Genomic DNA, 18,465 nt, shown 5'->3' with positions numbered 1-18,465 from the left:
ATATTCTTTTGGAGCACAAAGTTATGGATGATCTCTTTATACCTTTTAGCATTTTAGAAAAAATGTAGCGGAAATTGTCCTCAGAAATAGGATCGATTGGGTTGTGGCAGTTTCTGTCCACGTAAATCTTACAGAAATTAAACTTCCCTCTAAAATGAAACTTCCATGAGGATTTGTGATGATAATCTAATCCCTTCCACTTCCTATTGGATTTCCAGTAAAAATGTTCTAAGGGATGTAAAAGCAGGGTAGGGGAATCTAGATCCATCACTACAATTGTCTCTGAGAGGATGAACAGCCTCTTTTATGCCCAGCCACCACCACTGCAACCACAGTCACCACTATTTCCAATTCTGTCTAGGTTGGCATGGGAGGTAGAGGTGGGAATTTGAGATATAACTGCATGTCAGACAACTACAAAGCAAAAGAACATGCCCAACTTGAGAAAAAAATTGGAATATCTCTCACCTCTACCTCCATGCTCCCTGGAGACAAGATTTTTCTATGGGCTCCAGAAAGGTATATCAACAGGTCTAGTGATGCTGTGGTGTTTGTTCCAAAGGGAATACTATTGTGACTTTAGTATTCAAAGATATTATGATTATACTTTTTAACTTAAACTGAACCATAAATTAATGATGGAAGATGACTTTCTGAGAATTTTATAAAAACCTATTTTGGGTGAAAACATTATTCATAATCATTATCCTAATGAATGAACAGAAAACACATATGAGTAATTGTACACCACATGGTCTTTGTTCACAAATACCTCAACAGTTTGGGTGAGTTAGTGTTATTCATTTGGAAAAAGTAGTCAAGCTAAAAGCAAAGTTTTGAGAATAGTATTATGAGTAAATTTGCATTGCATAGAGAACAGTGGAGAAACAATGATAAATTAAACATAAGGTGAGCTCAGATTTTGATACCAACCTACTCTGCAGTGAGAAATATTTTTGTGTGTGAAATTACAGTATGGTTTCTGAAAATATACCAACCACCAGACATTCCCACCAGTACCATTTTCCCAGAAGTACTTTCCCTAGGAAACTGTAATGTTTGGCATTTCTAAGTATGGACTAGAGCTTTGCTACTTCTTTTGGCCAAATGCACAAGTCTATAAAATCGAAGAGCAAAGGATTAATATCCTAAATATATATATAGAGAGTATCAAAACCATTAAAGACCCAAGTAGGTAAGTGATAGAGGGGCGCAAAACCCCTCTAGGTTCTTTGGCTGGTCTAATAATTAAATTGACATAAGACAAATTAACAGGAGAAAAACAAATTTAACTTCATATGTATGGGATTCCCAAAGACATGAGACCTGAAGACACGCAGTTGAGGCTTAGATGCTATTCTGAGCTAAGGAGAAGGGGGTAGGTATCTGGAGCTTCGAAGGGGAGGAAGATGTTTCTCTCTACAATTACCCCCATTTCTATCAAAGATAGCCACAATAAGACTAATTTTGCTTGCAAATTAAGTCTAGTTTTAATAAAGTTGTCCTGATTATTTACATAAGTACAGCAATAATAGTGTTTAACCTTATAGACTCTTTCACATCTGCTTTGCTAGAGCTTTTCATAAGGAATCTCATATTGAACTCTTAAAATCATCTCAGGCTAGGAAGCCAAACCAAGCACTCACCATCACACTTAAGGCCTGAAATACCTATAAGTTTGGGTTAACTCCTCTCTTCACAAGGTCCCCCGAATATCCTGAGGTTCCTGGGCTTGCAGGAAGTGACCTTACTTACTAACCTGGTAAGGCTGCTGGGAACCCTGTAGCAAGTTCCCAGGCCTGATTTTTCCAAAAGGCTTTATTGGCTCCATAAAGTCAATCTTAGTTCCTTAAAGCTGTCAGGTCATATGTGAGTCTACGCATATCCCTCTCAAATACGATATTCCAGTCAAATCCTTGGTAATATAACCAATGTTTCCAATTGTATCCTGTCATAAGGAGAACAGATTCTTATTGAACTTATGCAAATAACTGTATTGCCATGAAAATAAGAAGACTCATTATGAGTTTCCAAATTCTGGAGGGATCAGGTAGGGAGAAAAGGATAAACATTTTACCTTTGTTCACAAAGATACATTTCACTAAATTGCTGTAAGTTATAGATAGCTTAAGAGGAAATATTTCCTTTATCTGGAAAACCAAAACAAAACATTAAAAAACCAACGATGTTTTAAATAAAAAGTCATAAAAATTATAATCAGTTCATTCAGTTCCATATAATTAACTCGTATTGATCTTGATCTTTTGTTAGCAGTTTTATGAAGTCATCATTTTTTTTCATTAGAGTTCTGTAATTTCTTACCAAATTCAGTGGTATGATCAGAAAGTCATCAGAATACTGTATTTCAGAGTACTTGTCAGAGTCCTTTCCATGAATTTGTCTGAAAATGAAACTCTTTTGCAGGAATACCTTTGCAAAAGCACCAGTGTAAAATAATAACTGTCTGTAAATGACATAAGATTTTTAAATGGCAATGGTTAAAGATCAGATGAGAGCTCATTATAATGCAATTGACAAGGAAATTTGGTTATTTCTATGATACAAAACCTTTTAAGATAATAACTAGAATTACAAGTGATAACATACCAGGACATATCAGATTTTTAGGAATTTCATACAATTTTGAGAACAGTTGTATTAACAACATTCACTCATACAATATAACTTAAGAAGATTTATCATCACTTGTTTGACAATGATTCCCATGTAATTTAATACACCAAATAAGCCTAATTAGCATAATGTCTCTATTTTTTAATAAAGAGAGAGAACAAATCTTTTGAGATGTTCTAGGGGCCCTCTGCAAAATCCCAAAGTCACTTCGAGGTAAAAAAGACTTCATTTAGAATTTGAGTTTTGGGAAGTTTGTCAAAAATATCAAAAAGTTCTTAAAACACTTGATTAGACAGGATCATAGTTACTGTGAAACAATATGTAGTTATCCAGTTAACCAAAGTGAAAATTAAAGATTTTGCAGGCAAATACAGAACGTTACAGTCATATATATATATATATATATATATATATATATATATATATATATATATAACAACTTTAGCTCTTAATAGGGAAGGCTCAGTTTTCTTAGGTAATCAAAGATCTGAAAAGGGCAACATGAAACACAGAAAATTATTTTGATAAAACACAGAATCTCTGTTTTCTAGGTAGATTACTTAAAAGGTAAAAACAATCTTTTATAATCTCTTATCAAAAGCAGACCAATAGTAAAAAAAAATACCCTTGTCCTTTTAGTAGATGAAGGAAAATTACATAAGCACACTATTGATATTAAAGCTTATTTAAAAAACCCTTATAATAGCAATTCAGTTTTAGCCAACTTGACTACACAGGTAAAATTCTCTCTTTTTCTCTCTCTTCCCAACTTTCTATACAATTTTGTCCTTTATTATCCTCTTTCCCCCTGTGAAATTACCAGTTTTACATCAGGACAAATTAACTTCATTTTCCCTTAACAAAAATACATCGCCATACCTCACACCTTCTTAGTCAAAAATACATCCTACCGGGCTTCCCTGGTGGTGCAGTGGTTGAGAGTCCGCCTGCCGATGCAGGGGACACGGGTTCGTGCCCCGGTCCGGGAAGATCCCACATGGCGCGGAGAGGCTGGGCCCGTGAGCCATGGCCGCTGAGCCTGCGCGTCCGGAGCCTGTGCTCCGCAACGGGACAGGCCACAACAGTGAGAGGCCCGCGTACCGCAAAAAAAACAAAAAAAAATCCTACCTTCCTCATATACAAACTTGTTTCCATTATTATTTCTAGTCGTTTTAATTATACACATTAATTAAATTTTGAATTAGAATTTTTTAACCTTAGAAACCTTAATTTCTGGTGAAAAGTAAGAAGTAAGCAATTGTGAACTGCCTGTTATACCGGCATTCTTTATATTGGCAAGTTCTGTGACTAAGTTTCATAATTTCTAGAAGCATACACTTCCTCATAGTACAAATTTTCAATGTGGCATAATACATGTTTACTATGAGACCCAAATATATTTAGTTTCTCTGTGATAATGTAATAAGAAACCAAAAGTAGATCAACCTATGTTCAGTAATTAATGTTTCTTCATTTTATCTTATTAGGAAGTGATCTAAATTCAATGAATTTCCATCATTTAGCTTAACTGAGAAAAACTCTAAGGGTGTAAGTTACCAAAGAGATTTGAGAAACTAAGAAAACGTATCAGAAAACATAATTATTGTCAAAAAGTTCACCTAAAAACTCTCATCCCACTTACATCTATTAAAATCACTTCCTCCCTACATTTATGTTTAGACTACCCATGAAAACTTTATTAGACACTAGTCAAAGTCAGCAATCATCCCAAGCTACTGTTCTTGCAGACAAATTTTATAATACAGATAACATAAACTTATTTCACTGGTAAACCCAGGTAGAATAGAAGTTGTCTATCTGCATATTTAATGCTGATAACTCTGAAGGCATACCTATGTTAATTAAACCAAACTTAAACTAGCTTTTATTTACCAAAGATTATACTGCATGAAGTTGAAAAATATTTGGGTTAGTTTCTATATTTCTGAGTTTTAGGAATACTTAATTCATAAGTGCTTATTGTTAAGCCAATTAAGTAGCAATCTCTTACCAATTAATTTTGAGAATACCTTCCACAGGTAGTAAAATATCACATATATGTAACATACATCCGTAGACATGTAAACACACAGAGAGACACAGAGACCCTATAGCTTCCATTCCAAAATTTTAGCCATGAATCAGGTACAATAATACAAAACTCACTAGTTTATAAACCACAATTAGATCCAAATTATGTTTCTGGCAGTTGGAATAGGTTAAGTTTACCAGCTCAAATTTCTAAAGCGTTTTACAATTTGTAGAGAAGACTTTTAGGATTTGTATTTGCCTTTGACAAGTAATCTTATGGAGTCTGTGGACTAGGTTTGGGCAAGGGAGCCTTTATAGCAGTTTGTATTTTAAAAAGCTTCTCTTTCGTTTTTTTTTCAGTCTCAGGTTAAGTGTGGGCAGTGTTTTAGATATCGCCTGGGGTGTTTGTATTTCGAAGACATGGTAAGATTTACACCTTCAAGGGATAAAGAAAGAATACACGTTTTCTCCTAGGCGTTTTTGGGGTATATTGGTCCACTATCAGAAGTCTAGGGTAATTACTGTTTAAATTTTTCTTTCTTTTTCTTACACGCACAACAATTGCACTTCCAATGTCCTGATTTTTTACATCTGCAAATGTCTGGAGGCAAATAGGAAAGGATCTGAGGGGTCTTTGAGTTCCTCTCAGAGTTATGCTTTTGTTCCTCTAAAGATTCAAATTGCAAACCAAGAATCGTTGATTTTAACTCCATTTTTCCTCCTTCACTTCTGCAAGCTACCTTCAAAGAATTGGGCAGCTGCTTCCATTATAATACTTAGAGGTTGACTAGCCCACCCAACTATACTATTTTGAATTTGCCTTTTTATTTCAGGGAGAAAATTTCCTACTAAGGCAGAAATGGAAAGATTTCTATGTTCTGGAACTTTGGGGGTTAATGCAGTATGCGTTGAAAAGTCTATATAAGCATTCAACAAAGGCCTTTGGATGCTGTCTTTCTTTCTGCGTGTACAATTTAACCTTAGACCAATCCACCTTAGATGAGGGGAAGTATTTACTATTGCTCCCATAAGCCCATGAATATTGGTTTCCAGCTGATTCCTTTCCTGATCATTTGTAGGAGGGCCTGGGAGAATTTCTGGTCATCGGTTTCCTCTGTGAGAGATGTTTTCCCCCAGGAAGCCATCTGGCTTGTCTGTTAACTATAGTGTAATTATGGTTGGGAAAAATATCCTTCAGCAGCAATTAAGGTCCTTATGAGTGGGGTTGTGAATGGCCACTAATATTTCTAATTCCTCTCTAAATTTGGTAGGATCGTCTAAAAGTGGAGGTAAAAGGGCTGTGCAATTTAAAAGATCTATTGCTGTCCAGAGGATGTGAATTCTTTGTCGTAGGGAATCCAGGATACATCCACGAAGAACATTGCACAGGAAGGCCTGAAGCTGGCAGAGAAAGTGAGTCTTACTGTCCATCCCCATGTTTTTGCTAAATTTACTTAATGGCTTTCACCCTTTACATGAGTAAACTGTATACCCTGGGCCTAGAGATTAGGCTGGAGTGCTCTCTGTAAATCCTGTAGGGAAAGGGAAGCTAAAACAGGCAGTTGGGTTTTTAAGGGATTTTCTGGGGACGGTGGAGGAGTTTGGGAGCTAAGGGAATTTGCTGAGGAGATGGGGCTGGATTTTAAGAAGGACGATATGCATTGGACGTGGACTTTAGTTTTTGTTCTAATTTCTGTTCTTTCATCTTATTAAGGGAGTCCCTAAGACTAGCCATTATATTCCTGTGTCCACTTTTTTTTTTTTTGCGATACGCGGTCCTCTCACTGTTGTGGCCTCTCCCGTTGCGGAGCACAGGCTCCGGACGCGCAGGCTCAGCGGCCATGGCTCACGGGCCCAGCCGCTCCGCGGCACGTGGGATCTTCCCGGACCGGGGCACGAACCCGCGTCCCCTGCATCGGCAGGCGGACTCTCAACCACTGCGCCACCAGGGAAGCCCCATGTGTCCACTTTTTAATGCAGCCTTTCCATAGGTACAAATAAGATATTTAGGATGAGAGCTCTCTAAAAACTGTTTTCTTTCAAATATAGCCAATTCAAGGCATCCATAGTCTGGCCATTGACATCTAGGATCTTATATTAATCTCAATAGTGACTCAAATCAATAAGCCTCTATATGGCTTAACATGGACCCAAGAGGCATCTCAAAGGAAAGTACAAAAGATACAGCCCTCACAAGATCCAGAAAGTTCATTCCCAGGTTAGCCTAAGAAAGCAAAGACTTTTGTTACGTGCTAAGAATGGTGTAGTGCAGTGTCTGCAGCTGCCCATGAGAATGTGAGACACCCCCAATCACAGACCCACTAATCTGTGACATTCAGTGGGTGCTACTGGAATGGGACTTTTCCAGCACTACAAGGCAATGAAGGTTGAGACAACAAAGGTCCCCTGTGGACCAGGACCCCTTATGACAAGTTCTCCTGACAGCTGACACAGCCGAACAAAGAGAATGCTGTGTGACTTCGCATCTCAGAATCCCAGTGGATTCGATTGGCCATCAAAATGGAAGTTGGTACTTGCATCTTCTGGCTGGTGGAAACCAGAGACAATATTCTTACTCGTCGTAAGGCCAAGCTCTCAGGACACAGAACAAGGTGAAAGGAAAATCTCATCTGGTTTTACACAGGGGATCTACTCCAAAGTTTGTCTAAACAGATGTCGATCTGGTGGGAAGCATGAACTTACCAATTTCTGAGGCCAGCTTCAACAACAGGCTTACAGGACCTATGCCTGTGTTCTACCCTACGGTATGACAAATGTCACAAAAGACAGAGACAAAGGAAAACAAAGCCTTTCTCTGGGAGGAAAGGGAACAATAGAAAACAAGAGGACTCATAACAAATCTTTACCAGAGTTGCTATACCTAAGAAACTAGTTCACACAAATATTTTCTCCTGCTAATCTAAATTTAGAGAGAGAAAAGGACTCTTACCAGTCTCACTTCCTCCAGACCATGCAGGCAGAGATCTAAGAGACTGTCATGGTAAGAATTCTTACCTTCTGTTGGTTCCTGTCAGCAGTCCCAGGATCTCTCAGCTGCAGCAGCCCCAAAGTGAGCAGCGTCCAGCCAGTGTAGAGCCCCACATTGGGTGCCAAAACTGTAGGACAGGAAAAGTTTTCCATTCTTCCATTATAGGATCTTTGGCTGTTCTAATAATCAAATTGACATAAAACAGCTTAACTAGAGAAAAACAAATTTTGTACTTATGGGATCCCCAAAGACAGGAGACCCAAAGAGTCAGGCAACTGAGGCTGGTAAACAGATGTTTCCATTCCATGCAGATAAGTCTTTCTGGTATTAACTGTTATCATTGATACTTGCTATCTTCCTGGTATGGGCCCTCTATCTAAATTCTTTTAGGCAATTAAGGGAGAGGTAAAGAGCTTTTACAGTGGAATATTACTCAGCCATAAAAAGGAATGAAATTAGGTCATTTGTAGAGATGTGGATGGGCCTAGAGACTGTCATACAGAGTGAAGTAAGTCAGAAAGAGAAGAACAAATATCATATATTAATGCATATATGTGGAATCTGAAAAAATTGGTATAGACAATCTTATTTACAAGGCAGAAATAAAGACACAGACATAGAGAACAAACGTACGGACACCATGGGGGAAGCAGGTGGTGGGATGAATTGGGAGATTGGGATTGACATATATACACTATTGATACTATGTATAAAATAGATAACTAATGAGAACCTACTGTATAGCACAGGGAACTCTACTCAGTGCTCTGTGGTGACCTAAATGGGAAGGAAATCCAAAAAAAGAGGGGATATATGTATATCTATAGCTGATTCACTTTGCTGTACAGTAGAAACTAACACAACATTGTAAAGCAACTATACTCCAATAAAAATTTAAAAAAAAAACAGAAAACAAATTTTAAAAAATTAAAAAAAAAAAAAAAGAGCTGTTCCTGAGTCTGCTGGGTCTTAATTGTCTTCAACTCAAAACAATCCACATGCCAAAATGGCACACTTTGGGTCACACATTTTACTCTGCCTCATGGGCAAAGGAAATTAAACAACTTCTAAAATGCAAAAAGCAAATACCAAACAAACATATATTATGACCCAAAGAATCAGAAAATACACTAAAACAAAGATGAGATACAAGCTATGATCTGTTATTGTTATTATTTTTTGGCTGGCTGTATGGCTTGCAGGATCTTAGTTCCCCGCCCAGGGATTGAACACAGGCCCTTGGCCGTGAAAGCATGGAGTCCTAACCACTGGACCGCCAGGGAAGCCCTTATGATCTGTCAATTTATATGCTAATCCACAGTACTAGTAAGAACTTTGAGAAGGGTAAGGGGCAGAGAAGCCAGTACTCTTTTACATTACTTTTGGAAAGCAATTTGGAAATAAGTATGAATAATCACAAAGTTCTTTATTGCTTTTGACCTAGTAATTGCATTTCTGGAAATTTATCATTCATATATATATATATATATATATATATATATATACACACACACACACACACACACACACACACACACACACACACATGAAGATAATTTAGAACCTCTCTAAATTGTAAAGACCTAAATGTTCAACAGTAGAGGATGGCCAATGAAATATCATAGAGCCATTGAAAATAATGGTTTTGAAAAGTATAGCAACATGAGGGAGTTCTTGTGATACAACGCAACTAAGAATTTCTGTGTGGCTGGTAAGGTAAAGAGAAAAGGAAGGTTAGGGTGTGTGTGCGTGTGTGTGTGTGTGTGTGTGTGTTGGGGGACAGGAGAAAAGCTGGTGAAGAATCTTAGAACCAATGAAAGAGTCTTGAATGCAATGAGATACAAAAGGAAGACAGTGCAGTGGCATATTTGAAGCTCATGTGCAAATTTGATGTGTCTTGCAGAAATATCAATTTTATACGAAGAGTATAAGGAAAATGCTTATATTCAATTGACATATAAAGTAGAGTGCAGAATCTACACACATCGCAAAGATAAATCTTGAAACTTCAAAGAAAATTCACACTTAGATAAGCAGGCCTTTCCAACCACTGAACTCATGGGAGTATGTGTCCATACTCTTTCATTGGGAGAAATGTCTCAGTTACACCATTTAAGAAGGGCAACAGTCAGGAGAGTAGGAAGTCAGTGACAAATTTTAAGAAATCAAATAACATGTTCCAAACTTACGCTTTAAAAGTATACTGTAGGCAGCACAGATTAGCTAGAAGCTATAGCATATGTAGGCATGCCAGTGAGGAGACTGTTGCCACTGTCCATTTAGAGAACGGGGACTTCAGCCAAGAAGGTGTGATAGTAGTCATGAACAAGAGAGGATGAATTTGGGAGAAATGTCACAGATACAATCGTGATTTTTTTTTAGATTTTAAAAAATAAACTTATTTATTTATATTTTTTTATTTTTGGCTGTGTTGGGTCTTTGTTGCTGTGTGCGGGCTTTCTCTAGTCGTGGTGAGCGGGGGCTACTCTTCGTTGCGGTGTGCAGGCTTCTCACTGCGGTGGCTTCTCTTGTTGCAGAGCACGGGCTCTAGGTGCATGGGCTTCAGTAGTTGTGGCGCATGGGCTTCAGTAGTTGTGGTGCACAGGCTTTGTTGCTCCATGGCATGTGGGATCTTCCCGGACCAGGGCTCGAACCCATGTCCCCTGCATTGGCAGGCAGATTCTTAACCACTGCGCCACCAGGAAAGTCCACAATCGTGATTTTTAATAAGCAATTGGATGTGGGGGAGACAGTTGGGAGGAAATAGTCAAACAGCTTCCATGGTGTCCTTTTCCTGCTCAAAAGCTCTCAACCGCTTTTTTTTTTTAGCTTGTAGTAAAAACTTTAAAACACTGAGCCTGGCACTTAAGACCTACAAAGATATAGCCCCAACGCACCTGTCTTCTTGTATCGGACTTACAGTGTTACTAGCCATGAGTCCTTGCCATTCTGCAAATATTCCCACATTGTTCATGCTGTTTCATATGCTTGGAGTTTCTCTCACGTGTCTACTTTGCCAGGCTTCAAAATCTACTTCACAGCCTACTCCTCTATGAAGACACCCTAATCAGCCCCGAGCAGTGAGCTCTCATTTCTGTGAATGCTCGGAGCACTTTGTCTGCATCTCTTTTGCGTCACACATCTTACCCTCTTCTCAGCAGGGAAACCAGCTACTCTATCATCCCGTGAGTCAGGTCACGCCACTCCATTGCTCAAAACTCTGTCGTGGTTCCCATCTCACTCGGCTAAATGCTGAAGTCCCTAGAAATCTCTATCTCGGTGTTTCTCACTCAATCCCAGCTACACATTCGACTCCTGTCAGAAACTACTTTTTAAAGATCCATATCCAGGCTTGACTCCAGACCAAGTGAATCCAATCCTTAGGGACGCTATTTTCTAAACCCCCCTAAGTGATTCCACAGTGCAGTCAGGGTCGATTGAGAACCACAGAGCTAGTCTGAGTGAAGCTGCAGGACGCCTGGATGAACTGCTCCCTGTTCACTGCGTGGACTAGAGGTCCATTCTGGACCACGGGCTGCCCCTTTCTGAACCATTAACACGTTTCTCCAGTACTTGCCTCAAGCTCGAGTTTCTCCACACAAGTAAATCAAAACAAAGAGCCTACTTAGAACACAGTCCCCCTCAGAAGCTGTCAGTTTCTGTGACTTAGAAACATATTTTCTCCTCTGAGGAAAATTATGAACATAGCTTTGTCTACAGAAAAATGAAACCTTTTAAAAACTAAATATTTGATTCAAGTTTGTCGAAATTGCAGTTGACAGAAAGCCACATTTGTGAGTGTTAGTAAGTATGTTGTAGAACAGACTCCGAATCCTCTGGGTGTGGTGCTCTGCCAGCCCGGGGAGGGCTACGCAGTGCATATGTAGCCGCCCCCCTTACCCTCCTAATGCCATGTGTCTGGTCTGTGTGGCACAGAGGGGTGCTTCAGCCTCACCCCTGTATTCTAGAATTCTCTCAGTGGTGTCTTGTCCATGATTAGTTGTTCTTCTTGTGAGGGGAGCAGAGTCAGAAAGAACCTACTTCACCATTTGGTGATGTCACTCCTAGAATCAGAATCCAACAAGCATTTGACAAAATGGGGCAGTGGAATGAATCTAATGAAATGCAGTAGAATTGGGCAAACATAAGCCAAATATGTCAGAGGTCTGACATAGAAGCAGCACATGGAAGAGATATTTAAGGGGTTGACTCTCAGTCAAGAGTACAGCAGTTTCCAAACTTGAGCATGAATCAGAAGCACCAGGAGGGCTTGTGAAAACAGTCTGCTGGGCTTCCCCCTTACGGTCTCTGATTCAATACGTCTGGGGTCCAGTCTGAGAATGCGTATTCTAACAAGTTCCCGGGCGAAGCTGATATTGACGTGGCTGGTCCAGGGGTGACCATTTGAGAATCACTAGTGTAATATCAATTTCAAACCAGGTTACTGCAAGTTTACGTGATGGAAGCAAAATCTGTGCAATGCAGAGGTAACAGTAAAAGTATTCTCCATGAGCTCTAGCAGGCATCTGTGCAATGAGTGCCATAACCAGCAACATGACCAGAGAAGAGAATCAGTGATGGTGAAGGGACTTGTGACTGTGTCATATGAGGAACTTGGGAAGGAATAGGACCATGTAATTTGGAGAAGGTGAGATTCAGGTGGGACACAATGACACTGTTCCCTTCAACCCTCCAAAGGGCTATTACGTGGCCAGGAGAGATTTGTTCTGGGTAGAGCTAGAATCCATGAGCTGTCCATCTTAGGAAACAGACATCGTTCAGAAGTAAGGCAGATATTTCTAACAGATGGAGCTGTCCTGTGTTACACTGGGCTGCTTCCCAAAGTGTTGAGCTCCTATGAGTCGAGATATTCAAGCACAGACCAAAAGGTATTCAAGCACCATATATGGAATTGGGAATAAATGGCCTCTGAGGCACTTCCAAAACGAGAAATCTGATGAGTATGTGACTACAGTTACCTTTAGTTATATAGTCTGCCAACATAAAACTACTACGTTTGGAAAAATAAGGGCAAATTGAAGGATGGTATCCCAAACATGGTATCTCCAAATTGTGGTTGAAAATATGAGACTAGGGTTATTTAAGAAAAGGCTATAGCCAAAGCAATTTGATACTGAAGGGAGGAAATGGATTTAATAAGGGGTATCGAAGCAAAACCCAGACAGACTGCAAGGCAAGAAGGAAAGGTAAAGAAAGGTATGACTGAGTATGGCAAAGTACATGTAGAAGTTGGACTAAAAGCGGGCAACAAAGCAAGACAGACAAAAATTCACTCTTTCCATGGAAATTTACTACCCACAGTAAATATTTTATCTCCATTCTGACATCTAATATTACCTGCAGTTATGTACGAGCCCAAATTTGATGTGAATGATCTGGGAATTGATTAGAGTTAAGAGAACTCATGAGGACTGTAGGTCAGGTAAATGTCTGTGTCGTCAGTGCTGAGGTAGTAAATCAGTCTGAGGTGGAAAAAAGCAAAAAAAAAAAAAAAAATAAGGAGCATGAGATAGAAGGTTGTCACTGTAAAAATACTACTTGAGTAATCTAGGCACCCAGCTCTGAGAGGGTTACAAGCATCTGGGGACACATGGTCCCTGAGGATATCTTGGGCAAAAGGGTGGTTTGATACCATAGCCTTTTCTGATTCAAAGGTAAGCTCTTTGCGCTCTTCCCATTCCTGGGCTTTTAGTCCTGTCTTCCTGTTCTCCCCTATCTATGCTGAGAAAAAATTGTAATGTCAGACACTTATACTCTATTTTGAATGAGGGAATGTGAATGTGTTATGATACATAGAGATGTATTTCCTTTATACACCTTATACCATTATTAACAGACTTTAAGGCACCAAGGACAAATATGCGAAGATTTGGGGCAGAAAGAAGTCTTTCCTCAGAGTCACTAAAATAACAGCCTACTCTCCACTTCCCTCATCAGCCTAAGGGCAAGGACCACATGAAAAGCACTGGGGAAATCTTACTGGAGTCAGCTCTAACATAAATCACTTGAATTTGGAAAATAACATGAATATTGGGTGCTATGTGTTCTGGAATAAAATTTAAAAACACACGTAGGTGCCATTTCTCAGTGGCAGGAGATGTTATTTCAATTATTAAATTAAGTGTTTGGATTCAGTTGGCTAGCTAGCTCAGTTGTTGAGGTCACTGTGGTAGATCAGCATAATGGCTTCAATTCCTATGTATGGCAATAAGAACTAGACTGTTAGAGCTGGAAGAACCATTAGAAACCAGCTAGCCCCAATCTTTATTCCCTAGATGTTTAAAATAGAGGCCTCATGGTGGGAAAGGAATAGCCAAATTCATAAGATGAATGAGTAGAAGAGCTGGAATATGAAGGCCACATTGTGCTAACTTGGTAACATTTGCATTCTCAAATGGCACCCATATCCATGACCAGAGGGTGACCAACCCTCCTGAGCTGCCCAAAACTTTCTCAGTTCTAACACTGAAAGTGAAAGTCCCGTGCCCTGGGACTCAGTCCAGGGAAACTGGAATGATTGGCCACCCTACCTGGCCAGCTATTCCAAAAACACATGACAACAGACCAAAGAGGATCGGCCCCGACTGTACAGATGTACCTCACAAAGTGTATTACCAGTGCCAACTTCTACTGGGTCGGGAGCTCGTAACATCCTCCTCCTAGTCTTCTTCCTCTTAGATGTTCTCCTCTCCTCCTCTTCTTCTTCTTGCTTAAAATCTATGTGTTTAACAATTTAATTTTTTTTAAGAATAAAAGTTTACAGTATCTGCCAGGCATTGTACTAAATGTTGAGAATTCAGCAGTGAACAACAGAAAATCCCTGACCTCGTGGAGCTTGCATTCTGGTTGGAGAGAGAAACAGAAAAACCCAAATACCTTAGTGAAATAGATAATATGTCAGCTGGTGATAAGTGATATGGAGAAAAATGAAGCACGAAAGCAAGGGAGAGAGTGGTGTTTGTGGGATGCTGCTTTTTTAGACGTTGTTAGGGAAGGTCTCTGATGAGATGTGGCTTTATAATTTACAAAGTCATTTCCTACATTATTTCAATTATATGGGCATTTTCAAAGAACAGTATTATCAGATTAAACTTCAGTTTACACCCTTATTTAGTTTGCAACAGTCTTTCACTGCAGCGGCCAAATGTTTTAATTCCTCCCCTGAGTTCCTGTAACCGCTCTTCCAGTAGTGGCATTTGTTCTGTGGGAGCGTTCCATAAGGATGTGTGAGAGCTTTCGAACATCCCAAAGGGCCATGACAGTTGCAATGCAAACATTACCAAGGTCTTTTAAAAATATAATTTGCATTGTTTATGCTTCCAGGTGTTATGGAAAAATAAAAATAAAGCTCTACTGAACGACAGTACCTAACAAAGTGTCTGGGGACACAGAATACATTCAACAAATATCTGTGGAATAAATGGATTTATAGAAATTCAAAATCAAAGCCTTTGATCTTTATTCAAATGTCAATTTCTCAGTGAAGCCTGCTGTGATTTCCATATTTAGAACTGCAACCCCTCTCCTACACTATCCTCCTTCTCAGCCACAGTTTTTCTCCATAGAACTTATCACTATCTTAACTCCCTCATGCGCTACTTGTTTATTTTATTGTCTTTCTCCTCTCATTACAATGTAAGTTTCATGAGGGCAAAATTATTATGTTTTATTCACTGGCATATCATCAAGCCCCAAGAATGATGCCTAGAAATCAGGTGCTCAAAAATATTTAACATATGAAAGAATCCATGACTTTCTCTCAAATTCATCCTTTTCTCTCTAAATCAACTACCAGCACTTCCGCCATCTCTCCTGCGGACTATTATGTCCTCCTAATTGACCCCTCTACCACCTCTCCAAAAGAATTTCTACATGACAGTCAAAATAATCCTTCTGAAATGAAGGATTTATTATGCTATTTTGAGACTTAAAATCCTTAGGATAATGTCCATACTCCTCCTAATCTGTAAAACCCAACTTGAGATAGTTTCCACCTATCTTTTTCAGCCACATTTCCCATCCTTTACTTACACACATTTTAAACTCTATTTCTCATGACCTAAGCCAGCCCCCCACCTTGGGGCATAATGTGTACAAGACTTTCCCAGAGTTAAGTGGCAACTCCATTCTTCCATTTTCTCAGGCCATCCATAAACCTTGGAAGCATCCTTTTGCACACCCCATATCTAATCCAGCAACAAATAATGTTGCCTCTGCCTTCAGCATACACCCAAATCCAACCACATCTCAGTGCCTCCACCGTGACCTCTCTAGACAATGTCACTACCACCATCTCCTGTCTGCTTCCACTCCTCTTGCCCTTCTACAGCCTGTTATCCACAGCGGGGCCAAGGTCACCTTTCACAATACAACCTAGAAATGGTCTTCCCTTGCTCTTAATTCTCTAATAGCAACCATCTCACTTTGAATAAAGCCCAAAGTCCTTACCATGGCCTGATTCCTGTCTAATCTCTGATGTCACTGCCTGCCACCCTCTCCCTTCCTAACTGAGCTCCACTCACGCTGACATCCATATTGTCTTAGATCTTAATGCTATTCCTGCCTCAGGACCTTGAACTTGCTGGCTGTTCACTCTACACTGTTTGCTCTCTTACCTCATTCATGTTTCTGCTCAAATGTCACCACCTCAGAAACCACATTTTAAAAGCCTCCTCCCCCATTCTCTACCCTCTAACCTTGCTTTATTTTTTTTCCTATCATCTGATGGTGTAAGTTTATTCACTTTTTTTTTACTGTCCAGTTCCCATACTAAAATGCAAGCTCTATCAAGGAAGAAACTTTATTTTGTTCACTGCTCTATCCCCAAGTACCTGGAATAGTGCGTGGAACGCAGCAGGCAGCAGGCAATCAATAAATATTTGTTCAGTGAATGAATACTTTCTTTGCATATGTTATTTTCTCAGACTAAAATGCCTTTTTTCACCTTTGGTGAAATAGGCAAAGCATTTTTTAAGGCCTAACTCAATTGTTTCTTCTTCGCTGAGGTACCTCAGTACTCTCTTCTCCATCCCACCTCACCTCAGGAAAAATGAACTGACCTTTTCTCTGACTTGCCTTGACATTTCATCCATATATTTACAGCATTCAGTCTGTTGTATTATACTATTTTCTTTTGTTCTTCTGAGCCACTTACTTCCATCCCAGTCTGGTAGCCCCTTCAGGATGCAGAATATGTAGATATTTTGTAGTCCCCTATTTCCTCTGCAGGACTGACTACATAATTTTCAACACCCCATGTAAAACGAAAATGTGAAAATAAGAAATTCAAGATGGCAACAGCAGAACTTAAGCCAAGCGTGGGATCCCTCTATGCATGGGGCCATGTGTGACTACACAGGTGACATACCCATAAAGCTGGCCCTGCTCCTCTGGCAATCAGAGGCACTTCTTTCAGTCTCTTATTCACAAGTCAGTGCTTCTCTGAAGGCTTCCCTGCCCCCATTCCAAACACTCCAGGCAGAGGTAGCTGTGTCTCCCACAATATTTTCACAGCTCTCAGTGCTTACCTTTATGAACATTTATACTACACTGTAATTGTTTGTTTCGTTGTCATTCTTAATCTATTGTGAGTTCTACCAGACATCAACTTTGACTGATTCACCACTGAGCCTGACACGTGGGTACTCAGCGAATGCTTATTCATCAAATGAGGGTCTACTGAAAATCCCAGCCTTCCATTGTAATTCATATGAAAAGAAGTTTTGCAAATTTATATGCAAACAACTCAAAACAACTCCCCTAATACTGCTGAGCCCGGGGTGCTTCATGTAAAGGGACACATTTTCAAAAGACATTTTTTTTGCTCTATTCATCCCAGCATTCTGAAGATAACACGAAGCCTTTGAACTTCGTGGATTCCAGATGAACTGGGTCTGTGCCATATGTATGTACTTTGATGAATTTTAAAATGGAACCCACTAAAATATTGACGTGCAACATTTGGGATGGGAATTGAAAACTAATTTAGAAAGAAAACAAGTCAAGTCTGTTCTCTGCTGATATTTAACGCTGTTTGGACTCCCTTGGCAGCCTCTAACGCATTAACTTCTTTCTTTTTCCATTTTTCCTTTAGAATATGTTCTCATCCTTGTTTTCTGTGAATTACGAGAGAGAATTTTTTAGTCTCCCATAGTTTTATTGTCTGGTAAAATAACTGCTCTGAAGATAACTGCATTATTTTCTTAAAGGTAAACAGTTGTTAAAATTCAGAATCTAATATTGGATAATTAAAATTTCAAGAAAGCATGATAGCAATTTCCTTTGTATAAACTTGTCTTTAAAATGATGCTCCCCAATCTTATTTTTACTGTGCATGGCATTTGGTTCCAGGCAGAGCCACTATTATGAGTTGTTAGTTTATGCAGAAATGTAGTGAAATGCCTGGTCACCAGAGAACATTATTGATTCATAACACAGCTTCACTGAGTGCCTCCAAGTGCATTCTCACAGTTAAACACTGCACAGGAGCCTTGCTAAAAGCTGCGATGTAATGAGAACCTTCCGCTCTCTCCACTAACTGAACCTCCTTGCACAGGTCTAAAAATTGTGTTACTCTGGTTTTGTTATTTTGAAGCTCTAGGGTTTAACTAGCTATTATAACAGCTAGATTAATAATTCAGAAATTATATAAACAGTTCACACCACACTTCATGCAAACACTGAATAACAGATTCTTTTTAATTTCTGGCCGTGCTGCGCAGCTTGCAGGATCTTAGTTCTCTGACCAGGGGTTGAACCTGGGCTCTCGGCAATGAAAGCACCGAGTCCTA

General features: G+C 39.4%; 1 pseudogene; it reads right to left on the bottom strand.

Annotated features, from left to right (window-relative positions):
* Positions 1-18,465, bottom strand: part of LOC114905912 — a 97,276-nt pseudogene that overhangs the window by 47,635 nt on the left and 31,176 nt on the right.

This window comes from Monodon monoceros, unplaced genomic scaffold, assembly GCF_005190385.1.
Source record: "Monodon monoceros isolate NGI ecotype Baffin Bay Population unplaced genomic scaffold, NGI_Narwhal_1 Super_Scaffold_22, whole genome shotgun sequence".
NCBI lineage: Eukaryota > Metazoa > Chordata > Mammalia > Artiodactyla > Monodontidae > Monodon > Monodon monoceros.
The sequence above is the reverse complement of the archived record's forward strand: the minus strand, read 5'-3'. Positions and strand labels throughout refer to the sequence as shown.